Genomic DNA, 27855 nt, shown 5'->3' on the forward strand with positions numbered 1-27855 from the left:
CTAATTTTTTTAGGTAGATTTTTTTATTTGCAATTTCTGTAATACTCATTGGTACAGAAGGTTATCAAATGCAAACTTAATATTATGGACAAAAAACCCTTTTTTAAAAATCATTATTCAGATAAAAATCCAATATTTCTCTAACTAAATGCAATTATACATTCACATTCCAAAAGTGAAGAGGTAAAAGTACCCAAAACATGATAAATAAATTTAGGCCCCAAAATAATTGTAAAAACAACTGAAAATTATAGAATTCAGTAAATAAATATTCAATGTCCACAATGATACTGACTTTCGTATTCTGAAAAGAGAAACTCACCTTAAAAAGAACTCCTGCTCTATCTTGTTTGGCTTAGATTAGGGGTGTCGAACTCAATCAGAGAAGGGGCCAAAATCTAAAATCCAGCCTAAATCACGGGCCGAATGGTTTACTGAACAGTCATAAACTGTCATTGTGATGGAAACGCAGCGGAGTGCAGTGATGACAGCGCGGTGCGGGCCACATTGCAAGGCCTGGCGGGACGGATTTGGCCCGCGGGCCTTGTGTTTGACACATGTGGCTTAGAGTGTTAGCCTGTAGACTGAACTCCTTTCATTTTTCATCACTCAAAACAACTGAATCTCTATACTATATCCTTAAAAATGAAGGTTAATTTATCCTGTAGAGCACATGTGTCAAACACAAGGCCCGTGGGCCAAATCCGTCCCGCCAGGCCTTGCAATGTGGCCCGCACTGTGCTGTCATCACTGCACTCCGCTGTGTTTCCATCACAATGACAGTTTATGAGTGTTCAGTAAACCATTCGGTCTGCGATTTAGGCTGGATTTTAGATTTTGGCCCCTTCTCTGTTTGAGTTCAACACCCCTACTGTAGAGGTAGCACTCATCTAGGCTTACTGTAATGACTGAGAATCATATTTCTTATACCAAACATTAAACTCATATGGATTGTCACCTTAGATGAGGTAAGGTGTGAAAAGAACTTAAGCTCCAACCTAGATTGAAAATTACTTCAGGAGAAACCAAGATGGCAGCATAGATAAACACCTAAATTGCTGCCTCGCACAACAATTTCAAAACTACAACTAAAAGGCAAAAAGGACATCATCCAGAACCACAGGAAGGCTAGCTGAGTGGAAATTCTACAACTAGAAGGAAAGAGAAAAGCACACTGAGTCTCAGAAGAGTTGCAAAAGGCAGAGAGGACTGGCTACTGAGTATGTAGCTGGCTTTCTCAAGGGGGAGGAAAACAAAGGCTCCCGAATGCTCTAAATTCCAGTTCTGGGTGAGAATCTGGGGACCCAGACTCATTTGGGGAGAAACTGGACTACCTGGCAGTAGGCAAAAATTGAGGGCAGCTTTCTCTCAGAGATGCTTGTAGCAATTACCATGGGACACAGATCCAGGGGCCTCTTAGGGCATGACTGACTGGAAGCCAGTGCTCTGCTCCACCCTGAGACTCCACCACATCCAAGCTGAGCACAGAGGCTTTTGCAAGTCTTGCCTCATAAGGGTGTCTCCAGCATAGAAGTTCTCCCAGTATAGACACAGCTGATCCTCACAGCCAATTGGCCTGGAGGTCAATTCCTCCCAGTGGCACCAACAACAATCAAGGCTTAACTACAACAAGACTGTGCACACAGCCCATAAAGGGGTGCACCAAGAATGTCCACCTCATGTAACTAGGGAGGCTGAGCCGTTAGGCCTTACAGGACACCTAGCACACAAAGCCACTCTATCAACTCAGAGAAGCAGGAAAATGTGGTGACAAAAAAAAAAAAAAAAAAAAAAAAAAAGAGTTCACAAATGAAATGGAGGAAAGCAAATGACTGGATATAGAGTTCAAAACCACAGTTATAAGGTTTTTCAAGAATTTTCTAGAAAGGCTGATAAATTTAGCAAAACTCTCAAGGATATGAAAAAGGATGAACTAGAAATTAAGCATACACTGACTAAAATGAAAAATAATATGCAGAGATCCAACAGCAGACTAGAGGATCACAAGAATCAAGTCAAAGATTTAAAATACAAAGAAGCAGGCCCGAAGCAGCGGCTGCCAGGCTGGGAGCGGCCAGGCCCGGAGCAGCCGGGTCTGGTGCAGCCAGGCCCGGAGCAACAGCTGCCAGGCTGGGAGTGGCCAGGCCCGGAGCAGCGGCTGCCAGGCTGGGAGGGGCCAGACCTGGAGCAGCCGGGTCGGGTTCGGCCAGGCCCGGAGCAGCAGCAGCCAAGTCCAGAGCAACTAGGTTGGGAGCTGCAGTGACCAGACCCGGAGCAGCTGGTTGTGGAACGAACCAGAGCAACAGAGGCCAGGCCCGGAGCAGCCAGGCCTGGAACAGCTTGCTCCTCGCCTGCCCCTGCCCCACGGCTGCCTCTCAGACATGGCTGGAAACTTTTGCGGGAACTTGAGGGTCTGCTGAATCAAGTGATGAAGGCTTAGATCTGGATGTGTTGAGTTAGTATAGCGCGGGGGTGTTGATCTGTGAGTGCCTTGGGTGGGGCCTGGATGAGGCTGGTTGACCTATTTGGAAATGTGTTTTGTGTGAAGTGTATCATTGGGCTTGTGGAGGTATTATTGATATGAGAAAATGCTAAGTAACTGATTTACTATCTGAAAAGGGTTTTACTATCGGGGAAAGGGAGGGAGGAAGAGACTGAACATAAACTGTGCACCTATGGATGAGGACAATGGGGGATGGGGAGGGGGCGGAGGGTGGGGTGGGAACCTGGTGGAGGGGGGAAGAAATGAGGAACCTTTGTAATAATATGAACAATAAAGATTGATTTTAAAAAAATAAATAAATAAATAAATAAATAAAATAAAATAAAATACAAAGAAGCAAAAACACCCAACTGGAAAAGAAAAAAGAATCCAAAAATATGTACATAGTGTAAGGAGCCTCTGGGACGACCTCAAGCATACCATCAGAATTATGGGGGTTCCAGAACAAGAGAGAGAGCAAGATATTAAAACCTATTTGAAGAAATAATGCTAGAAAACTTCCACCACCTTGTGAAAGAAATAGACTTATAAATCCAGGAAACACACAGAACCCAAACAAAACCACACCAAGACACATTATAATTAAAATGCTAAGAGCAAAAGACAAAGAGAGAATACTAAAAGCAGCAAGAGAAAAACAGTTACCGGTAATTACCTACAAGGGAGCACCCATACCACTGTCAGCTGATTTCTCAACAGAAACTATGCAGACCAGACAGGAGTAGCAAGAAATAGTCAAAGTGATGAATAGCAAGAACCTACAACCAAGAGTACTTTACCCAGCCAAGCTGACATTCAGAATTGAAGGTCAGCTAAAGAGCTTCACAGATAAGAAAAAGCTAAAGGAGTTCATCACCACCAAACCAGTATTAATATGAAATGCTGAAAGAAAAGGAAGAAGAAGAAAAGGTTAAGATAAAAATTATGAACAACAAATACATATCTATCAACAAGTGAATCTAAAAATCAAGTGAATAAAAAAAATCTGATGAAGAGAATAAACTGGTGAATATAATAGAATCAGGGGAATAGAAAGGGAGTGGACTGACAATTCTCAGGGGGAACGGAGTGTTGGGGGTATGGAAAGACACTGGGAAAAAAATCATACACCTATGGATAAGGACAGTGGGGGGGAGGGAGTTTAAGGGCAGAGTGTGGGGTGGGAACCGGGTGGAGAGGAGTTATAGGGGGCAAAAAGAGGAACAATTGTAATAATCTGAACAATAAAAATTTATTAAATTAAAAAAAATTTAATTACTCCAAAGCAATATTTCTCTTGAGTATTTTTTCTGCTTTGAAGTTCTATACCCCCCCAAAAAAACCAATTCTTTAGGATTTCATTTTATATAAATTTAAGAAGCCTGTATAAATATTTGTGTGAGTGAATCTAGGAGACTAAATGAGAATGATGTCTTGTGAGCAACAGCAGAGCCATGGGTAGTCTCAGCAGTAGTAAATAAATCATCTCCAAAGCACCTGCTACATTAACAGAATATCTTTTACACAAGATTTTTAAGTGAGTTCTCTATGGGATGTTTTGAAAATTATTTTTACATCCAAGAAAAACATAACCATAATTAATTAAACCTATTTTGAATTTTGATTCAAGAATGTTTTCCATAGAAATAACTATGCTCAATTTCTCTGCATTAGTGAACTATGTAAAAAAATATGAAACTCACTAAGGAAAAGCTAAGCCAGAATATAAATATCACTTTTAGAGACTTATCCTGATGTGAAAGCAAACATCATTCACTGGAAGCATATTCCAAACATTTAAGAGAAGTGAATGGGTGGGGGAATAAGAGAGCATAAAAATTTGACACTATTTCTATGGTGTAGGTTTATGTTTTAATGTTTCCATTCTGAAAAGCAAATGAAAAAACTGAGACCTCCATATGTCTTGCCAAAAAGGCTGTCATGAGTACTAATATTATCCAGTTAACATGTTAGTGAACTTTTCTCTCATTTCTTCCAAGTATCTTAGCATTAAAAACTACATAGCATGATGAAGCTGCTTTGAAAAAAACAGTTTGGCAATTCTTCAAAAAGTTAAACATAAAGTTACCATATAACCCAGTAACTCCACCCCAGGTATATACCAATGAGAACTAAAAATGTATGTTCACACAAAAACCTATACACAGATGTTCAGAGTACCGTGTTTCCCCGAAAATAAGACATCCTCCGAAAATAAGACCTACTTACAGGTTTCCTTCTGAGTGAAATATAAGGCATCCCCCCAAAAATAAGGCCCCCCCCTAGGCTAAACATGAGAGATTTGGTCCATTGATTCTGAAAGAAATGGAGTCACAAGAAATTCACCAGGAAATTCAGGAATTGGATTGTTATGATGATGATCTAGATTCTAGAAGATGATGACATGATTGTCATTGAATAAATAAGTAAATTCTTGATACTGTAGGATTCACAGTTTGTTTGGTTTGTGTTGACAACTACCATACTACCGTACCATATACAGGTAATAAATTTCCATTATTTTCATTTAACAATAAATGTGTACCATATTCTTCTTCATGGAAAAATAAGACATCCCCTGAAAATAAGACCTAGCACATCTTTGGGAGCAAAAATTAATATAAGACACTGTCTTATTTTCAGGGAAACAGGGTAATATCATTCATAACAGCCAAAAAGTGGAAACCCAAAGGTAACATAAAAACCATCAATCAATGGATGAACAAAATGTGGTCAGTCCTACAATGAAATATTATCCAGCCATATACATCACAGCATAAATTTGGAAAACACACCAAATGAAAGAAACCAGATACACAAAACAATATGTTGTATGATCCCATTTATATGAAATATTTAGGATAGGCAAATTCAAGAGAAATAAGCAGATAGTGGCTTCCAGAAGATGGGAGAAGGAGGATATAGGGAGTACCTACTTAATGATTAGGAGGTTTATTTTGGAGGTGATGAAATGTTCTGGAACTAGATAAATGTGATAATTGAACAACATTGTGAATATACTAAATACCACAGAAACTTGTTATCTGAATTATAGTTTAATCAATAAACACAACCCTACATAACAAAAAATAGATGTTAACACCTTATCAGAGAAAGTTAACTTGCAAGATAAATGCTGAGTATTTTGATACCCCTTTAATAACCTACTGGTAATCTGATAAGGTAATAATAAACATTTAAAAAATTAAAATTTTGCCGAAACCGGTTTGGCTCAGTGGTAGAGAGTCAGTCTGAGGACTGAAGGGTCCCGGGTTCAATTCCGGTCAAAGGCTGCGGGTACAGATGTGCAGGAGGCGGCTGGTCGATGTTTCTCTCTCATCGACATTTCTGGCTCTCTATCTCTCTCCCTTCCTCTCTGTAAAAAAATCAATAAAATATTTTTTTAAAAATAAAATAATAAATAAATAAATAAATAAATAAATAAAATTTTACTATAACTCCCAATGCCATTCTTAAGATTTCTATTTGTTAAGAATTATTAAACTCTTAGCACCAACTTTTCTTTTCTTTTCTTTTTTTCTTTTTCTTTTTTTTTTTTTTTTGCAATGAACGTTTCCATTTACTTTGGATTATATGAGCACCAACTTTTCAATGCAGGGTAGGAATAAATTTTACATAATATCTAAATTATTTAAATGAGATTTTAAATGGGCAGGATATCTTATTGAATTTGGTCTAACAATACCATATCTTGAATTTTAGTATAGGACAGGAACATACTTATTTCTAATGAACAAGATCAACAAAAGATTAAAAAAAAACTTTTAGGAAGCAAAATTTATGTGGTCTGCTTTGGTACTCATGAACCTATCTGACATTCCTTTTTTTTTTAATTTTGATATTCAATAGAGAAAGGTAACATAAAAATCAAAGCTATACAAAATGCTATAACAGCTCATTATTTTGCTTCATTTACAGTAGAAAATACAACTTCTGCTGAATCTGATTCTAGGCAAGGTCAAATTCAGTCACCTACATAATATGCCCAAAGTTCATTCACAATCTTCCAAACTGCTCTTAATGGGGTTTTGGGTAGAGTTGGCTCTCAATATACAGGAATTATGTAAATTATCAGATTAAATAAGAGTTTCAACTTCCATTTTCTTTTTGCTTAGGGAGTCACTATGAAAATGAAAAATCTCCATACTTTTTGTTTTAAGTTTTATTTTTTGTTAATCCTTACCCAGATATTTTTCCATTGATTTTTATAGAGTGGCAGGAAGAGGGAGGGACAGAGAGAACATCAATGTGATTATTTACCTCACACATTGATTAGCTACCTCACACATTGATTAGTTACCTCACACATGATCCCAACCAGGGCTGGAGATCGAACCTGCAATGGAGGTACATGCCCTTGACTGGAATCAAACCCAGGACCTTTCAGTCTCCAGGCCAATGCTCTAACCACTGAGCCCCGCTAGTGCTCCAGGCTTAGTTTTAAATGATTATTTATGCTTTGGTTATAGATGCTAAGTACTGCCCATAAACCCCAAAAGCTGATTGCCATGAAAACTAAATAAACCTCCAGTAGTAAATGTGAAAATATAAGCAGTTCTGTCCAACATACAATACATGGTTTTGGCCATATTGCCAGGTGGAGAAGACCACTTTGGAAAGTGTATCTCCCATGTTCTCGAGAATGATTTAAACCATTAAGCATTCTATGAAGCTTTTGAAAGTCTGTGGCATTTTAAATGACAACAGTAAATTTCAAAAAGAACAGGAGAAGTCAGCACCAAAGCTAGTTTAGCATTAATAATAAGTGATCTAATAAATAGGTCTGTGTTTGCCCAGTCAGGTTTTGCTTATTATGTCAGTTGGAAAGCCGGAAGGAAACTGGTTTTAACTCCCATACAACCTGTATCGGGACAACATCACTTATCAGCAATGTAGCTGAAATCAGCAAAACACTGAAACTGTTCAAATTTAAAACTGATCTTTCTTCAAACTATTTTAATAATCCATTCACAGAACAGAATTGAGACAACCTCCTTAGGGAAAAAAAAACACACACATAAAAAGGTAACAAACATTTATTGAGAGCTTTTTATGTGCCAGACACATGGATTTTTCCACTTAATTCTTATAGCTACCCTACAAGATATTAACCTTGTCTTTTAGAAGAAGAAACTGGCTTTGAGAAATAAAGTAACTTTTTTCTAAGGTCACACACTTAATAGGCTGAGCCAAGGTTCAAACTCAGATATCAACTGTTATAATGTTCCATAGCTGTCAATTTCTTACCTTTTAAAATAACTTTGTTTTTGTTTTTTTAAATATGACAACATGAGAGCAGAGAAAGCAAAATAAAAGAGTGATTTAGATTATAAACTGTTTTTAGTATACTGCATAAGTACTATAGAGTGGTATTAACTTTGTAAAACTTCCTGAGGTCATTGTGAAGAATATAAAGTGCTTTGAGGTAAAAATATTAGGCTTTCAGCCGAAACTGGTTTGGCTCAGTGGATAGAGCGTCGGACTGCGGACCGAAAGGTCCTAGGTTCGATTCCGGTAAAGGGCATGTACCTTGGTTGCGGGCACATCCCCATTGGGGGGTGTGCAAGAGACAGCTGATCGATGACTCTCTCTCATTGATGTTTCTAGCTCTCTATCCCTCTCTCTTCCTCTCTGTAAAAAACCAATAAAATATATTATATATATATATATATATATATATATATATATATATATATATATATTAGGCTTTCAAGTAAAAAAAAAAAAAAGTAACAATGAGTAAATATAACATTTAATATTATCAACAGAAAACCAGGGTTAAAAAAATTAGAAACCAGCCGAAACCGATTTGGCTCAGGGGTAGAGCATCGGTCTGTGGACCCCGTGGGGGGTGTGCAAGAGGCAGCTGGTCGATGTTTCTCTCATCGACATTTCTAGCTCTCTCTCTCCCTTCCTCTCTGTAAAAAATCAATAAAATATATATTTTTTTAAAAATTAGAAACCAATTCTATTCCAAACAGATCACCAGTGTAGGCTGGCCCAAAGCTGCATCTCCTGGAGAGAAGGCGTTTCCACAGTCAAATAAGTTTGAGAAATGCTGGTTTTAACACTAAACCAGTTTCATTATTGGTTACAAGCAGCACCAAGTCTTCAGGACCTTGTCTATCTGGATGTGAATCCTGGTCCTTGCCCCCATTGGCCTAGCCATCATTTCCCTGAGTCTTTATTAAGCTGATGAAAGGTGATGTTCCTGGTGAATTACCAAGGTGGATAAACGCAGTTTCCCAAACTTACAGATGGAACCCACTTTTTCTGACCAGCCTTCAAGAAGGCTGGTTAATATCTTTTTTTTTTTAATGCTCTTGAGAAATAATTGAGAATTCCATTACTAAAATAAAACCTGTTTTTATTTTTTTTAATACATATTTTATTGATTTTTTTTACAGAGAGGAAAGGAGAGGGATAGAGAGTTGGAAACATCGATCAGCTGCCTCCTGCACACCCCTACTGGGGATATTCCTGCAACCAAGGTACATGCCCTTGACCAGAATCAAACCTGGGACCCTTCAGTCCCTAGGCCAACACTCTATCCACTGAGCCAAACTGGTTAGGGCAAAACCAGTTTTTAAAGAAACAAGGTTAGTGCTTCCCAACTGGCAAGCACATGGAGGTGCTGGAAGGCAGGTGTCCGGAGAGGGCCGGGAAGCTTCATGCCCCTTCCCTCAGACCTCCCCTATGCCTCTCTTCTATTTGGCGGTCCCGAGTTGAACCCTAAACGGGGAATATCTCTTTGCAGATTCCAGCACCTGGATTTGTTGTAGGCAGTAGGACAGGAGCAGAGAAAGCAGGATGGACCAGGCACAGGGCACCAGGGTGGAAATCCCCAGGTGCCTAACAATGGACAGTCAACTGTAGAGTGGGACCTCACCCGCAGCGTGACCTTTCCTCCCCTAGCAAATAGCAGGAATGTGATTTGGACCCCCTGACCTTTCCTCACCAGAAAGAACATCTAGGCCTCAGATGTATGTCAGCTCCAGGCCCAGATAAACAACAAAACCAGCTTCAGGACTGGCTGCATGGAATACAACACCCCCTGCCCCAATGACGGCCAACCATCAGTGGAGGGCACCACCCTGCTGGACACACCTGGGAAGCTACTGAATATTCTACTAAGATCTTCCCCCTGGAACCTCCCTACACTCTCCACCCTAAAGCCCGGAGGGACAGAGGGCCAGTGCTCTCCTTCCTGGGAATGTGCAGCCTTCCCTTTCTCCTCCCCTATCCCAGGCCGGCACCATGAGCTTCCTAGCCCCCAAGCACCCACCCTTACTTTACCTCTATAACTTATTCCTAAGCCCATTTCATTTCTTCTACAAATTACTTTTTCTACCTCTGTACCTACCCCATAAATGTTCCCTTAGAGTTTGGGTCTTGCTCTTAATTCTTTCTGAGCAAAATCCCACGTACCAAGGCTGCTGAGCAGATTCAGCGCTCGGAACCTGTACACGTAGTGGAAAGGAAGGTCATTTTATTTGCCGTTCTTATAGATCTCAGTGGCTTCCAGTGGTGGTCTGCCTAATCAGAGCAGTTATTCCATTATCCAAGATACTGTGGAACCTAGCCCAGCTCAGAATCAACTGAACAAGGACAAGAACATTTTCCATGATCAAAACATGACCATCCCTCTACGACTCACTCACATCCACTGTTCAGACTTAAAATAAATATTCAAACGATGGTGTTTCATTGTGCCCACTGTGATATTTGTAGTCATTGCTGAAAGTGCCAATTTGCTGCCCCCCCATTTTCCTAAGCAATCCATGTCAGGATTTTCAGAAGAGCTTATACCCTTCCACTGATCACTTCCACCCCACCCTTGCCTTCCTCCTCACCCAGGGCTAAGGCTTGCCAAAGGACATAACAGGGTCCTTCACGGCCAAAGGCCACAGACTGCTAAACGTTGCTAAGTAAATCTACACAATGAAGTCATCTAGCTTTGTGCTCAAGCCAGAATCTCAATCTGTCAGCACAAATACATTTTCCCACAAATTAATAAAAATGTGTTAACATAAAAACATTCAAACCTATAAAGAATTTTTGTGAGTTTATGTGAGCCAAACTGTCGACAATTGCAGGGAAGCAAAATCTCAATGAACTGGGGTAACACTCCAGAGAAGGGCGGTTTTTCATCTATTTTTATACATTGCAATCAAAGCGGGGGATGTAGGTAGGTTAAGGAAATCTACTGGTAATAGATTAGAGGCGGGAGAAAGCAAAAGGGGGGGGAACCTCTGGGATTGGATTAAAAGTAAAATGATAGACACATACCTGGGAGGGTGCAGGATAGTTAACTGTCAACAGTTAACATGAAAACAATAACAGTGAAGGAATTTAGGTCTCCTGGAGCTCAAGGCATTTGGTTGTGACCTGAGAGATCTGGAAAAAAAGGGAAGTTACAAGTTACCCAGACATTTCATGATATGTTATTATAGATGCAAAAAGATGATAGGCTGGTTCGATTAAGGTAAAGGTTGACCTTGTCAGTGCAATGAACCCTAGGATATAACTACCCACCATAACTGCTTTTATTTTAATTTTTTAATATACATTTTTATTAATTTCAGAGAGAAAGGAAGAGAGAGAGAAACATCAATGATGAGAATCATCGATCAGCTGCCTCCTGCATGCTCCTCCCTGGGGATTGAGCTCACAACCTGGGCATGTGCCCTTGAACGGAATCAAACCTGGGATCCTTTAGTCCACAGGTTGACCCTCAATCCACTGAGCCAAACCGACTAGGGCCCCACCAAAACTGCTTTTAGTTAAAGTTTAATTTCAGACCATCCTTTGTGATTATTTTAGGTCTCTGAATTTGCAAGACCGCCATGCAGGCCTTCCCGGAGCTTGTCAGGTTAGCAAGTGGCCCCTTTCGTCCACAAATTAATAAAATTTTTGAAATCAGCCATAACCACCATGTCCTTCATCATCACTGCAACCATCCAAAATGTAAGCCCCTCCAATAATTCATTAAGCCTCTCCAAATAGTCCCTTTTTTCTGCTGCACTCTGATTATTTCTCCTCAAAAATCACACATACTTCAATAGCTATACTTCCTGATAACCCTTTACATCTCCACTGTAAAAAAAACCTGAACCAACTTAACTAACACTCCAGCAATCTTCTTGCCTAACCCAGTCAGCAAACTCATTAGTCAACAGAGCCAAATATCAAAAGCTTAACGATTGAAATTTCTTTTGAGAAATTTTTTAAACTTAAACTTCTTCTAACGCCACTTCTTCAAAATAGACTTGCCGGAGGAGGTAAGATGGCGGAAGAATAGATGGGCGGATTCTGAGCCCTCTCCCGAAGCAGAAAGAGAGAGCAACTGAGGTCTTGTGCTGTGAGTGTTTATCGGCAAGCTGGGAGACAGTGAACACCAGAAGAAACTGCTGGGGGGCTGCTGACAGAGGTGCCCCTCAAAGGGAAGCACCCATGAGGGCTGTGTCCCTGCCTGGAGCTACCTACAGGCTTGGACGGGGAAACCTCGCCATCTTGGAAGATAGGATCGTGTCAGAGGCCTGAATATCCACAGCCGCAGCGACCACCAAGCATCTGTGACCCCCAGAACGCGGATCCCAGGCAGCGCAAACACCTGGCCTCACAGGAGTGCCCCACTGCTCGGCGAAAAGGTCAGATTACTCGGGGAGAGGGTGGAGAGCGCTCGCGGCGAAAACAAAAAGCCTGCGCGCACAGAGCGCGCTCGCGGAAGCTGGAGGACAAGGGCGGTGATTACAAGTAGAAGCCCCAGCTGTTGGGCGGGAGTCACCCATGAAAGTGGACGGGGCTCCTAACAGGGGAGATATCTAAAGAGCAAAACATTTGGATCCAGCTCGGAGGGATATCGGAGAGTTGCGGGAGATTCCAGATGCTCGGACCTGCCCCCTCCCCCCCTCCGTAGTTCCAGCTTCAGAGAGGGGGGGGGGGGTGGAGAGGCTCTAGACTAGAGTCTGGAAGTCAACCTAGAAACACTGCCCCCAGAGGCTAATTCACAAATTGACTCTAGTTTGTAATAAAAACAAAGCAAAACCTGCCTAAAAATCAGGACTAGATCATAACAATAGAGGACGCGAATGACCTTCATTACTGCAAATTTTAATTAAATTTTTAAAATTTTATTATTATTTTTTTTAATTTTTAAATTTTTGTTTTCATTATTTGCAACGTTTACTCAAGAAACTATTTTTTTTCTTTTTCCTCACTTGATTTTATCTTGATAATTATTACATTGTATATGTAATCAACATTATTACTACTACTAATTTACCTTTTTCATCTTATTTTCTTTTGTTTATTTTTATTTTTATTTCATTTGATCATATATATATATTTTTTTTTTTATTTCAGGATTACTGTTCTACAGTCTTTATCTATCCTTCTTTCTCCAACGCTTTATTCTATCTCAACCCTACCTTTATGCCTTCACCCTCTTTTCAATCTTTTCCTTTGATACCTTGTTTATCTTAACCCTTTCCTGCTCTAGATTTCCCCCATTCCTTCTGTCTACCCTCTCCTAAAATTTCACCCTACTTGTATATACCTAATTTCCAACTACCTGCTCCAAACCCATTCACACCTCCCTCGCAGTTGTCCTAAAAACAAAACAAAACAAAAAAAACAAAACAGTCTTTCTAACTCTTTGAAGTTGTATGTTGAATGTTAACTTTACTGAAGTTGTATGCTTTTCTTTTATAAGATTGATTTGCCTATGCTTTTTTTTGTTAGCTGGGTTCTAGTCACCCTTATTGGTGGTTATTAATATCGCAAACACATTTCTATTCAGTGCCTTGTGTGTTGTACCTGGTTGTGTTGTATTTTGTGCCTTTAAATCAAAGCAGGAGAGAGAGAACTACACAACCAGACATCCTAGATCATGGGGAGGCCAAAAAACAGCCCGCATATGAAAGAAAAGCAGGCTTCACCAGAAAAGGAAGTAAACGATATAGAGGCAAGCAACCTACCAGAGCAAGAATTCAGGGTAACGATCTTAAGATGGCTAAAAAGAATGGAAGACAAATTTGACAATATGAGTAAGACCCAAGAGGAAATGAAAAAAAACAAGAGGAAATGAAGATGACTCAAGATGAAATGAAAAATGACATCGCTACTATGAAGAACTCAATAGAAAGCATCAAGAGTAGACTAGAAGAAGCAGAGGATCGCATCAGTGAGCAAGAAGGCAAGATGGAAAAAAATACCCAATTAGAGCAGCTTCTAGAAAAAAAAATTAAAAAGCAGGAGGAGAGCCTACGGGAGCTTTGGGACAATGCAAAACAAAATAATATTCGAATAATAGGGGTTCCGGAAGGAAAGAAAACTGAGGTAGATATGGAAAATGTATTTCAAGAAATAATGACAGAAAATTTTCCTGAGATAGGGAAGAAAAAACCCACACAAATCCAAGATGCTCGCAGAGTCCCAAGCAAAATGGATCCCAGAAGACCGACGCCAAGACATATTATAATTAAATTGGCAAACACCAATGACAAAGTTAGAATCTTAAAAGCAGCCAGAGAGAGACAGAAAGTTACATATAAAGGAACCCCCATCAGACTAACAACTGATTTCTCAACAGAAACTTATCAGGCCAGAAGGGAATGGGATGAAATATACAAAGTCATACAAAGAAAGGGTCTGAATCCAAGAATACTGTACCCAACAAGACTATCAATCAAAATTGAAGGGGAAATCAGGAGCTTCACAGACAAAAAAAAGACTAAAGGAATTTATCTCCACCAAACCAGCAATGCAAGAAATGCTAAATGGTCTACTGTAAAAATAAAGAAATAGGAAGCGAAGAAGGAACACAGGGGTATAGAATAAAAATGACATCAAATGAGTACCTATCATTAATAACATTAAATGTAAATGGTTTAAATGCTCCAATCAAAAGACATAGGGTAACAGATTGGGTAAGAAAACAAGACCCATACATCTGTTGTCTACAGAAAGCCCACCTCAGAAAAAGAGATGCACACAGACTGAGGGTGAAGGGATGGAAAAAGGTTTTCCAGGCAAATGGAAATGAAAAGAAAGCTGGGGTAGCAATACTTATATCTGACAAATTAGATCTCAGAAGGACATAACAAGAGACAATGAAGGGCACTTCATAATACTAAAGGGAGCAATCAAACAAGAAGAAATAACCCTGGTAAATATATATGCACCCAATACGGGAGCACCCAAATACATAAAAAAAAAAACTGCTGGAGGACATTAAGAGAGAGATTAACAGCAATACAATCATAGTAGGAGATTTTAATACCCCACTGTCACCCTTCGACAAATCATCTAAACAAAAAATCAGCAAAGAAATATCAATCCTAAATGACTCACTAGACCAGATGGAATTCATTGACATCTTCAGAACATTCCACCCCAAAGCCACAGAATATACATTCTTCTCAAATGCACATGGGACATTCTCAAAGATAGACCACATTTTGGGACATAGGCAAAGTCTCTTCAAATTCAAGAAGATAGAAATCATATCAAGCATCTTCTCAGACCATAATGGCATAAAACTGGAAATTAACTACAATAAAAATAATCCAAAGAAATCAAACACATGGAGACTAAACAGCATGCTATTAAACAAGGACTGGGTTACCAGAGAAATCAAGGAAGAAATTAAAAACATCCTGGAAACAAATGACAATGAAAACACAACAATCCAAAACCTATGGGACACAGCAAAAGCAGTTTTGAGAGGGAAGTTCATATCCTTACAAGCCTATTGCAAAAAAACTAGAAAAAAAGTGTAACAAATGATCTAACTCTACAACTCAAAGAGTTAGAAAAAGAGCAACAAGAAAAGCCCAGTGTAAGTAGAAGGAAGGAAATAACAAAAATCAGAGCACAGATAAACAACATAGAGACCAAAGAAACAATACATAAGATCAACAAAACCAAGAGCTGGTTCTTTGAAAGGATAAACAAGATAGATGGACCTCTAGCCAGACTAACCAAGAAACAAAGAGAGAGGACCCAAATAAACAAAATCAGAAATGAAAGAGGTGAAATAACAACAGACCCCATCGAAATACAACGGATTGTTACAAAATACTATGAACAACTCTACTCCAACAAACTGAACAACCTGGAGGAAATGGACATATTCCTAGAAAAATATAATCTTCCAAAACTCAATCAGGAAGAATCTAAAAATCTCAATAGACCAGTGACTTGGGAAGAAATTGAAACAGTCATCAAAAAGCTCCCAGCAAACAAAAGCCCAGGGCCAGATGGCTTCACAGGAGAGTTTTACCAAACATTCAAGGAAGAACTAAAAACTATCCTCCTCAGACTATTCCAAAAAATCCAAGAGGAAGGAACACTTCCAAATTCCTTCTATGAAGCCAGCATCACCCTAATACCAAAACCAGATAAAGACAACTCAATGAAAGAGAATTACAGGCCAATATCCCTCATGAACACAGATGCCAAAATCCTCAACAAAATACTAGCAAATCGGCTCCAACAGAACATCACAAAGATCATACACCACGACCAAGTAGGATTTATTCCAGGAATGCAAGGATGGTAGAATATCCGCAAATCAATAAACGTGATACATCACATAAACAAATTGAAAGATAAAAATCATATAGTCATATCAATTGATGCAGAAAAAGCATTCGATAAAATCCAACACCCTTTTCTGATAAAAACTCTCAACAAGGTGGGAGTACAAGGATCATACCTCAACATAATAAAAGCTATATATGATAAACCCACAGCCAACATTATACTCAATGGGCAAAAACTAAAACCATTCCCTCGAAGAACAGGAACAAGACAGGGATGCCCACTCTCGCCACTCCTGTTTGACATAGTACTGGAAGTACTAGCCATTGCAATTAGACAAGAGGAGGAAATAAAAGGCATCCAAATTGGAAAAGAAGAAGTAAAGTTATCCTTATTTGCAGATGACATGATATTGTACATAAAAAATTCAAAAGACTCCATTAAAAAACTAATTGACTTAATAAATGAATTTGGCAATGTAGCAGGATACAAAATTAATGCCAAGAAATCCATGGCTTTTCTATACACCAACAGAGAAACTGCAGAAACAGAGACTTAAAAAGCAATTCCATTTACCATCGCACCAAAAAAATTAAGATACCTAGGAATAAATTTAACTAAGGAAGTAAAGGACCTATATGCGGAAAACTACACGACACTGAAAAAAGAGATAGAGGAAGATGTAAGGAGATGGAAGAACATACCATGTTCATGGATTGGTAGGATCAACATCATCAAAATGTCCATACTTCCTAAAGCAATCTATAGGTTCAATGCACTCCCCATTAAAATACCAACGACATATTTCACCAACCTAGAAAGAACTCTCCAAAAGTTCATTTGGAACAATAAAAGACCCCGAATAGCCACAGCAATCCTGAGAAAGAAGAGTAAAGTAGGAGGGATCTCAATACTAGACTTCAAACTATATTACAAAGCCACTGTTCTCAAAACAGCCTGGTACTGGCACAAGAACAGACATATAGATCAATGGAATTGAATCAAGAACCCAGATATCAACCCAAATCACTATGCTCAATTAATATTTGACAAAGAAGGCATGAATATACAATGGAGTCAAGACAGTTTCTTCAATAAATGGTGTTGGGAAAATTGGACAGACACATGCAAAAGAATGAAACTAGATCACCAACTTACACCATTCACAAAAATAAACTCAAAATGGATACAGGACTTAAACATCAGACGGGAAACCATAAAAATACTAGAAGCATCCACAGGCAGCAAAATCTCAGACGTATGCCAAAAGAACTTCTTCACTGATACTACCCCTAGGGCAATGGAAGCTAAAGAGAAAATAAACAAATGGGACTACATAAAAAAAAAAAGCTTTTTTACAGCAAAAGAAACCATCAACAAAACAACAAGAAAGCCCACCGTGTGGGAGAACATATTTGCAAATGATACCACTGATAAAGGTTTACTCTCCAACATCTACAAACTGCTTATACAACTAAATAAAAGAAAGATAAATAATCCAATTAAAAAATGGGCAATGGACCTAAATAAAACATTTTCAAAAGAAGACAGAAGGAAGGCCAAAAGGCACATGAAAACATGCTCAAAGTCACTAATTGTCCGAGAGATGCAAATCAAAACAATGCGGTACCATCTCACACCTGTCAGAATGGCCAACATCAACAAATCAACAAACGACAAGTGTTGTCGAGGCTGCGGAGAAAAAGGAACCCTCGTGCACTGCTGGTGGGAATGCAGACTGGTGCAACCACTGTGGAGAACAGTGTGGAGTTTCCTCAAAAAACTGAAAATGGAACTCCCATTTGACCCAGTAATCCCACTTCTAGGAATATATCCTAAGAAACTAGAAACACCAATCAGAAAGGATATATGCACCCCTATGTTCATAGCAGCACAATCTACAATAGCCAGAATTTGGAAACAGCCTAAGTGTCCGTCAGCAGATGATTGGATCCACAAACTATGGTACATCTACACAATGGAATACTATGTTGCCATAAAAAAGAAGGAATTCTCATCATTTGCAGCAACCTGGATGGAATTGGAGAACATCATGCTGAGTGAAATAAGCCAATCAATGAAAGAGAAACACCACATGACCTCACTCATTTGTGGATAATAAAGAGCATTATAAACGGATGAACCAAAAGATAGATATAGAGACAGTATATCAACAAGTAGACTGTCAAATTACAGCGGGGAGGGGAGGAAGATCTGGGGGAGATAATAGATCAACTGAAGGACTTTTATACATGCATATAAGTACAACCAATGGACACAAAACTCTGGGGAGGGAAGGGATGTGTGGGAGGGAGGGAAGGGGGCAAAAAAAAAATCAATAAAATATATTTTTAAAAAAAAATAGACTTGCCCAGGCCGTGGTATTTTGTGGAAGAGCCACACTCAAAGGGCCAAAGAGCCACATGTGGCTCGCAAGCCGCAGTTTGCCAATCACGGGCCTAAACTAAAACATGAGTGCAAGCTACTGGCACCGAGCAGATGCAAAACGTGAATTCATTCCTAGTTCACAATCACAGTACTTTTTTTTGTTGTTGTTAACCTCCAATGTGCTCAGCAATGTTCAAGTACGATGGACATTTTATTAAACAAACTAGAGGTCTAGTGCACGAATTCATGCACCTTGAAAGGAACTGTGGGCCACAGAGACTACAGTGGGCACAGGGGTGGGTCCTCCATACCTTGGCCTGGACCCTCCTGCCGTGGCCCCCAGTCCCATCTGCCAGCAGCCCCACTCCTGCCACTGCACACCCACTGACAGTGCAGAGCAATTGGGAGCGGCACCAACAGCGGGTGTGAGTAAAGCTGGCACTGTCAGCAGGGGTGGACATGGCTGCTGCCCTGATCGCCACTCGGGAGCAGAGGAAGGTGGAGAAGCCCTCAAGGGCAATGGGGACTAGCAGCTGCCTCTTGCACCCGCTGAAGGCACTGAGCGATTGGGGCTGGCACCAGGTGTTGATAGCAGGTGAGTAATGGCCTTGGCACTGGCAGCAATCCGAGCAGGGCCAGTGCCAGCAGCAAGTGTGAGTGCCAGGTGGGACCGCAGCACTTGGGAGCAAAGAATTTTCAGTAACCACACAGGTTTACCCCTATGACAGCAATCGGCACCCTGCCATGGTCTGGCACCCCTACTCATCTTCTCCACCATCCCACTGCAGCCAATGCCCACCAAGTTTTGCATGTGCCCCTTAGTGGTCAGAGCACTGCATAACCACCTGTTTTTCAGTTGTTTGGTTGTTTTGCTGTTCGGTCCATTTGCATATTAGCCTTTTATTATATAAAATTATATAGGATGTGTGGGCCATTGACTGGAGGCATTTTTTTTTAATATATATATTTTTTATTGAGTTTTTACAGAGAGGAAGGGAGAGGAACATTGTTAGAAATATCGATGAGAGAGAAACATTGATCAGCTGCCTCCTGAACACCTCCTACTGGGGATGTGCCCGCAACCAAGGTACATGCCCTTGACTGGAATCGAACTCAGGACCTTTCAGTCCGCAGGCCGATGCTCTACCGCTGAGCCAAACCGGTTAGGGCTGGAGGCATTTTTTAAAAATATATTTTTATTGATTTCAGAGAGGAAGGGAGATGGAGAGCAAGATAGAAACATAAATGCTCTCTCTCTCCTTGTTATTGTCATCTACTGACCTCTTGGTCACTCTCCCACATTCACTAAAGACTTTGGAACCTGGTTCCATTCTGAACAACTCACTTCCTGTGTAGCTGACTCTTGTAACACCCTAGCTTTACAGTTCCCTTATCTCAATTCCAATAACCTTCACTTTCTCTCCACTTCAGAAACCCATCTGACAGCCAGGTCTTGCGTTTAGTCTTAACCGGCAATCATATTCCCATTTAATCTTAAATTTCAATATCCATCTTGACCACTTAACATTCCAGTAGCTACTTTCTGGTTTCATTTGCTCCCTATTCAGTCTAGACTCAATGGGCCAACACCTAAAATACTCTCACTGCTGGAATCTCTTCTTGTTGTGAATCCTCACCTGAGAATATTCTCCCATTTCTTTTAGATAAAGTGCAAGGGAGGAATAGGGGAGAGAGAGAAACATCAATGTGAGAGAGACACATCAAGCAGCTGCCTCCCCACACCCTACCTGAAATTGCAACCCAGAACGCGCCTTTGACTAAGAACTGAAACTTCAAGCCTTCTGGTGTGCTGGCCGATACTCCAACAACAATTTACATTCAACATTATTTTGTATTAGTCAGATATACAGTGTAGTGGTTAGACAAATCATATACTTTACAAAGTACTCCCCTGATAAATCCAGTGCCCATCTGGATTAATGTCTTAGTGTTGATAAGCGTGTCATGGCTATGTAAAAGGTTAACATTAGAGAAAGGTGAGTAAGCTAACTATTTGCAGTATCTTTTCAACTCTTGAGTAAATCTAAATTATCTATTAAAAAATTATTTCAAAGAAAATTATTATAAATAAAACTACCTCAAAATAGGAAAAAAAAAACAATTTTAAAAAGAGGAAAATTGAACGTACTTATTCATTTTTTTCCCAATTATTGTTACCTGAATTATATAATGGAGTGCTTTTATGATCCTAGATACACATTTTAAAGCATATTTTTTTGTTTTCAGAATTTTCAAGTTTTATCCTTTTTTAAATTCTAATACATTTTTTGCCAGTTATTACTGCTTTAACTGATTACTGTAGAGGAAAAAAAAATGTTCCATAATGAAAACCAATATGAAAGGATAGTGATAAAAAAAAATATAAAAAAGATTGGGGGCAGGCAATGGGGAGATATGGACACATGTAATACCTTAATCAATTAGAAAAAATTGTAAAAAAAAAAAAGGAACCATTAAAAAAATAAAATAGAAATAAAATGAATCTATAGGAATAGGCTAGGAATAAAATCTACATATCCCATCAATACCATAACTGAGTTCAGACAGACAGCAAGAGTGAGTTAGTGAGGAATGCAGACAGCTGAAAAATGCAGTTATTGTACACTTATGGGGCATTCTTTCTGTTAGTCTCATTTATACTCTTAATTTTCTCTTGCAAAAATGTTAAAATAAATGTAAGAGCCAAGGACCCGGAATTTCTCAGGGCATTTGGGTATTTGTTTTTTCCACTTAAACTTTTTCTAATTAATTTAAAACTATTTGAGATTGCTTCTCTAATGTAGTTGGGCTCACTTTTTAGTATATATATTTTTAAAAGGCAAGAAAGAATATGAAATTACAGAAGACAGTGCAAATCTGTAATTCATTAAAATAGACAAAAATACCAGGTAATGGAGAAATAAATAGTACTTGCTTTAATTTGAGCCTTTCATCACAAACTTCTTTATTTCTGAGTTCCTGATAACTTATTCTATCTCTGTATTAGCACTTTACCACTGCCATATTGCTGTTCAGACACTTCATCCTTTTAAAAATATCTAACCATAATTTTCACTGTTGATGCTAGCAGGTATCAAATTCTGAATCTAAGATGGAATCCCTTTGTGTGTCATTGTTTGTAGATGTCCCTCTGAGAAAGCAATCATAATGATTCCACACTGATGAGGAAACTGGGGACAATAACTAAGTACAGGGTGCCTTGAAACCAATCCCATGTACCTTCAAAACAGACTGGCCCCACGCTGTACTTCTCATAGTGTGCTGCTATACCACAGTCCAATGAGACTGTCATTTTTGCCCTTAGCACACAGAAAAGAACTCCTAATTTTAGTATAAAGACCAGATTAGTCCGTCCCCTTGTTAATTTAAGCCACTTGCACAATGAGAATAAATCCCTGATGGCAGCGTCACCTGAAAATTTGCTGAAATCATTTGAACATCTGACCTTTCATTACGACTCCCAGGTTTTCCACAGTAGGTTGAGAACAGGTTTCTATTCTGTTGACTTGTCTAGCAAGAATAAACATCACAGACTGAAGTTACTATTTTACAAACTGTCAATGGTAAAAACAAAAACAAAAAAAACAAAAAAAAACTGTTAAAAAAATAAGCATAATATTAAACTGTCATCACTATATAAGCCTTCAAAGGGAACCAGACTGCAAATGTCTCAATATAGCAAACATGATCATTTTCAAAGGGAATTAGAATCTACAGATTTCTCAAGGGGCTGAACATGAAACCCCGAGCATCATAATTTCCAGTGTTGTATTTAACAATATTTCATCCCTATTAAACTTTGTAACCTAAGGAAATATATTATCACAGTAACACAGAGCAGGTCAGTAATTTTGTGTGGCAAATAGGGTAAATACTGTTGATTGCCAATTTAGCAATTACTTCTTCCCCTCCTTTTTCTTTGCTGGCAGAACCTTAAAAGCAAAAGTGCCAGGAAGTCCTCCTTCCAGGTTCCCTTAGAGCAAGGGCACGGGCTCTAACCCATTCCTACATGCCGGGGCCTACGAGAGCTGAAGCTGACAGGCAGGCCTTTGGAAAATGTTTCCTTCATCAACGAAGAGATCTGAGAGGAAAGTGCTGTTCTACAGAGTACTGAGTTGTGCCTGCATAACCACCATGGAACTGTGCAGCAATGTTACATGAAGACAGATCATCACCTCTTGCTGAATTTAACACAAAGAAAGGCCCTTGGATCCCCTAGGTATCACTGAGTCCTGTACCAACAACGGAATAAATAGCCTTGCCTCTGGAATTCTTGTAAGATAATAGCTATCTTGGTTAGTTTATGGCTTTAGTGTAAGCCATTTTTGTATGCTTATGATTACCTAAGGGCCAAAGTATCCTAAGTAATATAGCTAGCAAATATCTGTTCACTCTATGCGACCTAGATTAGGAAGTTAAACCACTGTTACTTTAGTTGACTCCAGCCTTACTGCTTCATTCATGTTTTTCTTTTCCTTTCACTAAGAAGCGAACCCAATGTAGTTATATTCATATTTATGCTTCACAATAAAATCTGTTTCTTCCACAACTCTTCCACAATGGTCAATGGAAAGATACTTTTCGTTTCTCCAGTATATTTTCCAGTTACATCTGTTTGTAACAGCATCCCAATTTGTAGCCAAACTGTCTTACTATACAAACTCCAATCCCATATTAAAATCACAAATTTCCAAAGAGGAAGATGCTGATGATATCTAAGAGTTGCTTTTATAGAGGGTCATTCACATTGACCAATAAATGGAACTGAATGGTAAGGCATTCTGAATGATGTATAAGTGAATATGATAGTCTTTTTACACAGAAGAAAAACAAAAAACTTAACCTCAACTAAAAAAAAAAAGAAAGAAAGAAAGAAAAGAAAAGAAAAAGACAGAGTTATGAGTTGCAAATATGTGATTTCAGAATCCTGAGTACAATTCATTTTTAAGAGACCTCACTTGTTTCTTTCAAGGGATAAAGGTCCTACTATTTTTCATATTTACTCACAACATGAAAAGAACCCTATTAAGTTGATCAAACCTTCACTGAATATTATTCAATAGTGCAGCAAAATGAAAACTTAAAACTAGATAAGCACATATAGTTGACATTTGATTTATTAGGAAAAAAGGGGCGAAAAGACTACAAACCCTGAAATTGTCAGATCCTTTTCTTTGATATATTTCTTTTTCTAACATTTTTTAAATCTTCATATATATATATATATATATATATATATATATATATATATTAAAATTGATTTTTTTTAGAGAGAGTAAGAGAGAGGGATAGAGAGTCAGAAACATCGATGACAGAGTATCATCTATTAGCTGCCTCTTGCACATCCCCTACTGGGGATGTGCCCACAACCAAGGTATATGTCCTTGACCGGAATTGAACCTGGGACCTTTCAGTCCGCAGGCCGACGCTCTATCCACTGAGCCAAACTGGTTCAGCTCTTTTTCTAACTTTTTAAAAACATGATTTTAGAAAGAGAAGAAGGGAAAGAAATGGAGAGACAGAAAGAGAAACATCAATATAAGGGAAACATCAATCAGTTGCCTCCCCTACACGTGCCCTGACAGGGATGAAACCTGCAGCCTACGCATCTGCCCTGATCCGGAACTGAACCCATGACTACTCTCCAACCAACTGAGCCACACTGGCAAGGATGACATATTTTTCTTGCTTATTACAGACACATGCTCACTAAAGGGGGAAAAAATAAAAATTATACTTTTTTCTAAAATCAATTAGAAACACAAAAGCCAATATTAGAAAAACTTTTCCTGAAAAATATGGCACAAAGACAAAAAAAAAATCCACAATGCACCAAAATTACCAATACTTGAAAAAAACAGAAGTGATAATAATTTTCAACCAAATTGCTGTGTAAGCCAAACTATTGTGACGATCAAACTGCTTTACGTACAGTATATGCTACTCTATATTTTCAAACCCTGGTCTCATTTATCTTCAGGCATTTGCATGTGGTATTCGGTAGGACGGGGTACTCCTCTCTCCTCATACTTATCTGGCTGGTATATGAAGTACTGACAAGCACTTGTGAACTAAAACCTATTAAACTTAGTAACATAGGGACCTGAACCTGATTTTAGTTTCTTATTTTAAAAGCTCTGTTTAAAAAGTTAAATATTTTATTTGTGATATCATTTCGTTTCATTCTATCATTTTTAATATGAAGATAAGGTAACAATTTTTGCCAAATATTGTTGCCACTCTATAAGAAAACAAAATGCTGATAACTATTAAACTCTATGTTCAAATTCACTACTCATACTTAGGAAGGTAAAGTAGTCCTGAGATGGCCCTAGCTGGTTTGGCTCAGTGGATAGAGCATCAGCCTGCAGACTGAGAGGTCCTGGGTTCGATTCTGGTCAAAGGAACACCAAAGTGGCAGGTTTGATCCCCAGTGGGGGGCATTCAGGAGACAACCAATCAATGATTCTCTCCCATCACTGATGTTTCTATCTCTCTCCCTCTCCATTCCTCTCTGAAATCAATAATATAGGTTTTAAAATAAAGCTGATTATTCTATTAAAAAAATAGTCCTGAAATGAAAGTTTGAAAAGTGATGTTCTATGTAGTAATAGCTTACTCACTTCAGTACCTCTGTAACTTCAAGATACTGGAACCAACATATGTATTCATTAGCAAAAATAATTTTGGCATATCCATATAATGAAATACTATGCAACAGTAAAAGATAATGAGGAGCAATTAGGCAGTAAAATAAAATACATCCAGATTGGAAAGGGAGAAGTAAAACTATCTCTATTATAGTCTGAAAAAACAAAACATTGCTAAAAACTTAAAAGACCTAAATAAGTAAAAAGACATCTCATGTTCATAAATCAGAAGATGTAATTTTATTAAAATGGAACCACTTTTCAAGTTAATCTATAGATTTAACATAATCCCAATAAAAATTCCAGCCAGACTTTTTGCAGAAATTAACCACCTAATCCTAAAATTTCTATTAAAACTTAAGGGACTCAGAAAAAGCAAACAATCTTGAAAAAGAACAAAGTTGGAGGATTCCTACTTCCCGATTTCAAAACTTACTGTAAAGTTACAATAATCAAGACAATGTGGTACTAGCATAAGGATAGATATACAGCACAAGTGGAAAAGAAATGAAGAGTCCAGAAATCCTCACAGTAAGATCAACTGATTTTTTATAGTACAAAGGCAATTCGGTAGGAAAGAAATAGTCTTCTGAACAAATGGCACTGGAACAAATGAACAGCCACAAGAGAAAGAATGAAATGGAACCCTTTACTCAACATATAAAAATAAACTCAAAATTAATCAAAGACCTACATGTAAAAGCTAAAATTGCCGGGGTATTTCTCAGCATCTAGAAGAGTTCAAGGAATCTCGAAAAGGGGCTGCACGTAAAATAATCAAGACTAGACATGAAATATAATTTGGAAGGTATATTGGAGAGAAGAAGGAAACTTAGTTCTGGTAGTTAAGTTCCCTGAATCTCTGGACCCCTAGCTTTTTATTAACACAAATTACACTAAAGCAAAGCAGATAAATATATCAAAGGCAAGGTTTGGTATACAGTAGGCATTGTAAGGTTGGAGGAACTGCCCTCAGCTGTTACAGTAGCAGGCAATAATATGTTTCTGCTGAAAACAGAAGCTCATCAACCTTTTGAGAACTTCTTGCATTTATTAGCTTCCAGCATAAAATAAAACTCTTAGAACTGAAACCGGTTTGGCTCAGTGGATAGAGCATCAGCCTGCAGACTGAGAAGTCCCAGGTTCGATTCCAGTCAAGGGCATGTGCCTTAGTTGCAGGCACATCCCCAGTGGGGGGTATGCAGGAGGCAGCTGATCGATATTTCTCTCTCATCGATGTTTCTTAACTATCTCTCTCCCTTTCTCTCTGTAAAAAATCAATAAAATATATTTTTAAAAATAAAAAAATATATAAAACTGTTAGAAAAAAAAATAGTTGTAAATCTTCATGCCTGCAATCAGACAATGATTTCTTAGACATGACTCCAAAAGTGTAAACAACAAAAGAAAATATTTATAAATTGGACTTCATCAAAAGTTAAAACTTCTGTTGCAAATGACACCATCAGAAAAGTTTAAACACTTGCAAATCATATATCTGATAAGGAATTTACATCTACACTCTTACAACTCAACAATAAAAAGACAAATAATCTAATTTAAAAATGGGGAAAATGAGCCGAAACCGGTTTGGCTCAATGGATAGAGCATCGGCTTGGGGACTGAAAGGTCCCGGGTTCGATTCCGGTCAAGGGCATGTACAATACTTTGGTTGCGGGTATATCCCCAGTAGGGGGTGTGCAAGAGGCAGCTGATCGATGACTCTCTCTCATCGATGTTTCTAACTCTCTATCTCTCTCCCTTCCTCTCTGTACAAAATCAATAAAATATATATTTTAAAAAATTAAATAAATAAGTAAATAAAAATGGGGAAAATGTGAATAGACATTCTCAAAAAAGACATACTTGGCCAATCTATACTAATTAAAGGGTAATATGCTAATTAGAATGGTAGACCTTCCGGACGTCCTTCAGGACAAAAGCCATGGTGGCAGGACCAAGGCAGAGGTGGTTAGGGGTAATCTGGCCAGGAGGGGAGGGCAGTTGAGGGCGAGCAGGCCAGCAGGCAGAGTGGTTAGGGGCAATTAGTCAGGCAGACAGGTGATCAGTTAGGAGCTAGTGGTCCCAGATTGCAAGAATGGGCCTAAACTGGCAGTCAGACATCCCCTAAGAGGTTCCAGATTGGAGAGGGTTCAGGCTGGGCTGAGAGACATCTCCCCCTCCCCCTGCACAAATTTCATGCACTGGGCCACTAGTGAGTAAATAAAGGTAAATTCACTCATTCAGGAGCCCTAGCCAGTTTGTCTCAGTGGATAGAACACGGGTCTGAGGATTGAAGAGTCCCAGGTTCGATTATGGTCAAGGGCACATGCTCAGGTTGCGGGCTCAGTCCCTAGTAGGGGGCGTGCAGAAGGCAGCCAATCAATGATTCTCTCTCATCATTGATGTTTCTCTCCCTCTCTCTCTACGTCTCTGAAATCAATAAAAAAATATTTTTTTTTTAAATAATCATTTAGGAAATGCACATCAAAACCAAAATGAGCTACAATTTCATATCCGATAATGGCTTAAGGAGGATGTGGTGAAATTGGAAGCCTCATACAATGCTGATAAGAATGAAAATGGTGCTGCAGCTGCTGTGGAAAACAGTGTGGCAGTACCTCAAAAGATTAAACACAGGTTACCTACCATATGACCCAGCAATTCCACTGAGATACATACCCAAGAGAATTTACAACATCTGTCTAAATAAAAACTTGTACAAGCATGTTCAAATAGCAAAAAAGT

The 27855-nt window shown here is 38.8% G+C and overlaps 1 protein-coding gene across 1 annotated transcript in view; it reads right to left on the reverse strand.

Moving 5' to 3' along the window:
* Positions 1-27855, reverse strand: part of SHLD2 (shieldin complex subunit 2) — a 130579-nt gene that overhangs the window by 98543 nt on the left and 4181 nt on the right. The window contains exon 2 of the mRNA XM_045570695.1: positions 10793-10900. The gene's annotated coding sequence lies outside the window, so the exon portion shown is untranslated. The remainder of the gene's footprint in view (positions 1-10792; positions 10901-27855) is intronic.

The sequence above is a fragment of the Pipistrellus kuhlii genome, unplaced genomic scaffold, assembly GCF_014108245.1.
Source record: "Pipistrellus kuhlii isolate mPipKuh1 unplaced genomic scaffold, mPipKuh1.p scaffold_m20_p_35, whole genome shotgun sequence".
NCBI classification, from domain to species: Eukaryota; Metazoa; Chordata; class Mammalia; order Chiroptera; family Vespertilionidae; genus Pipistrellus; species Pipistrellus kuhlii.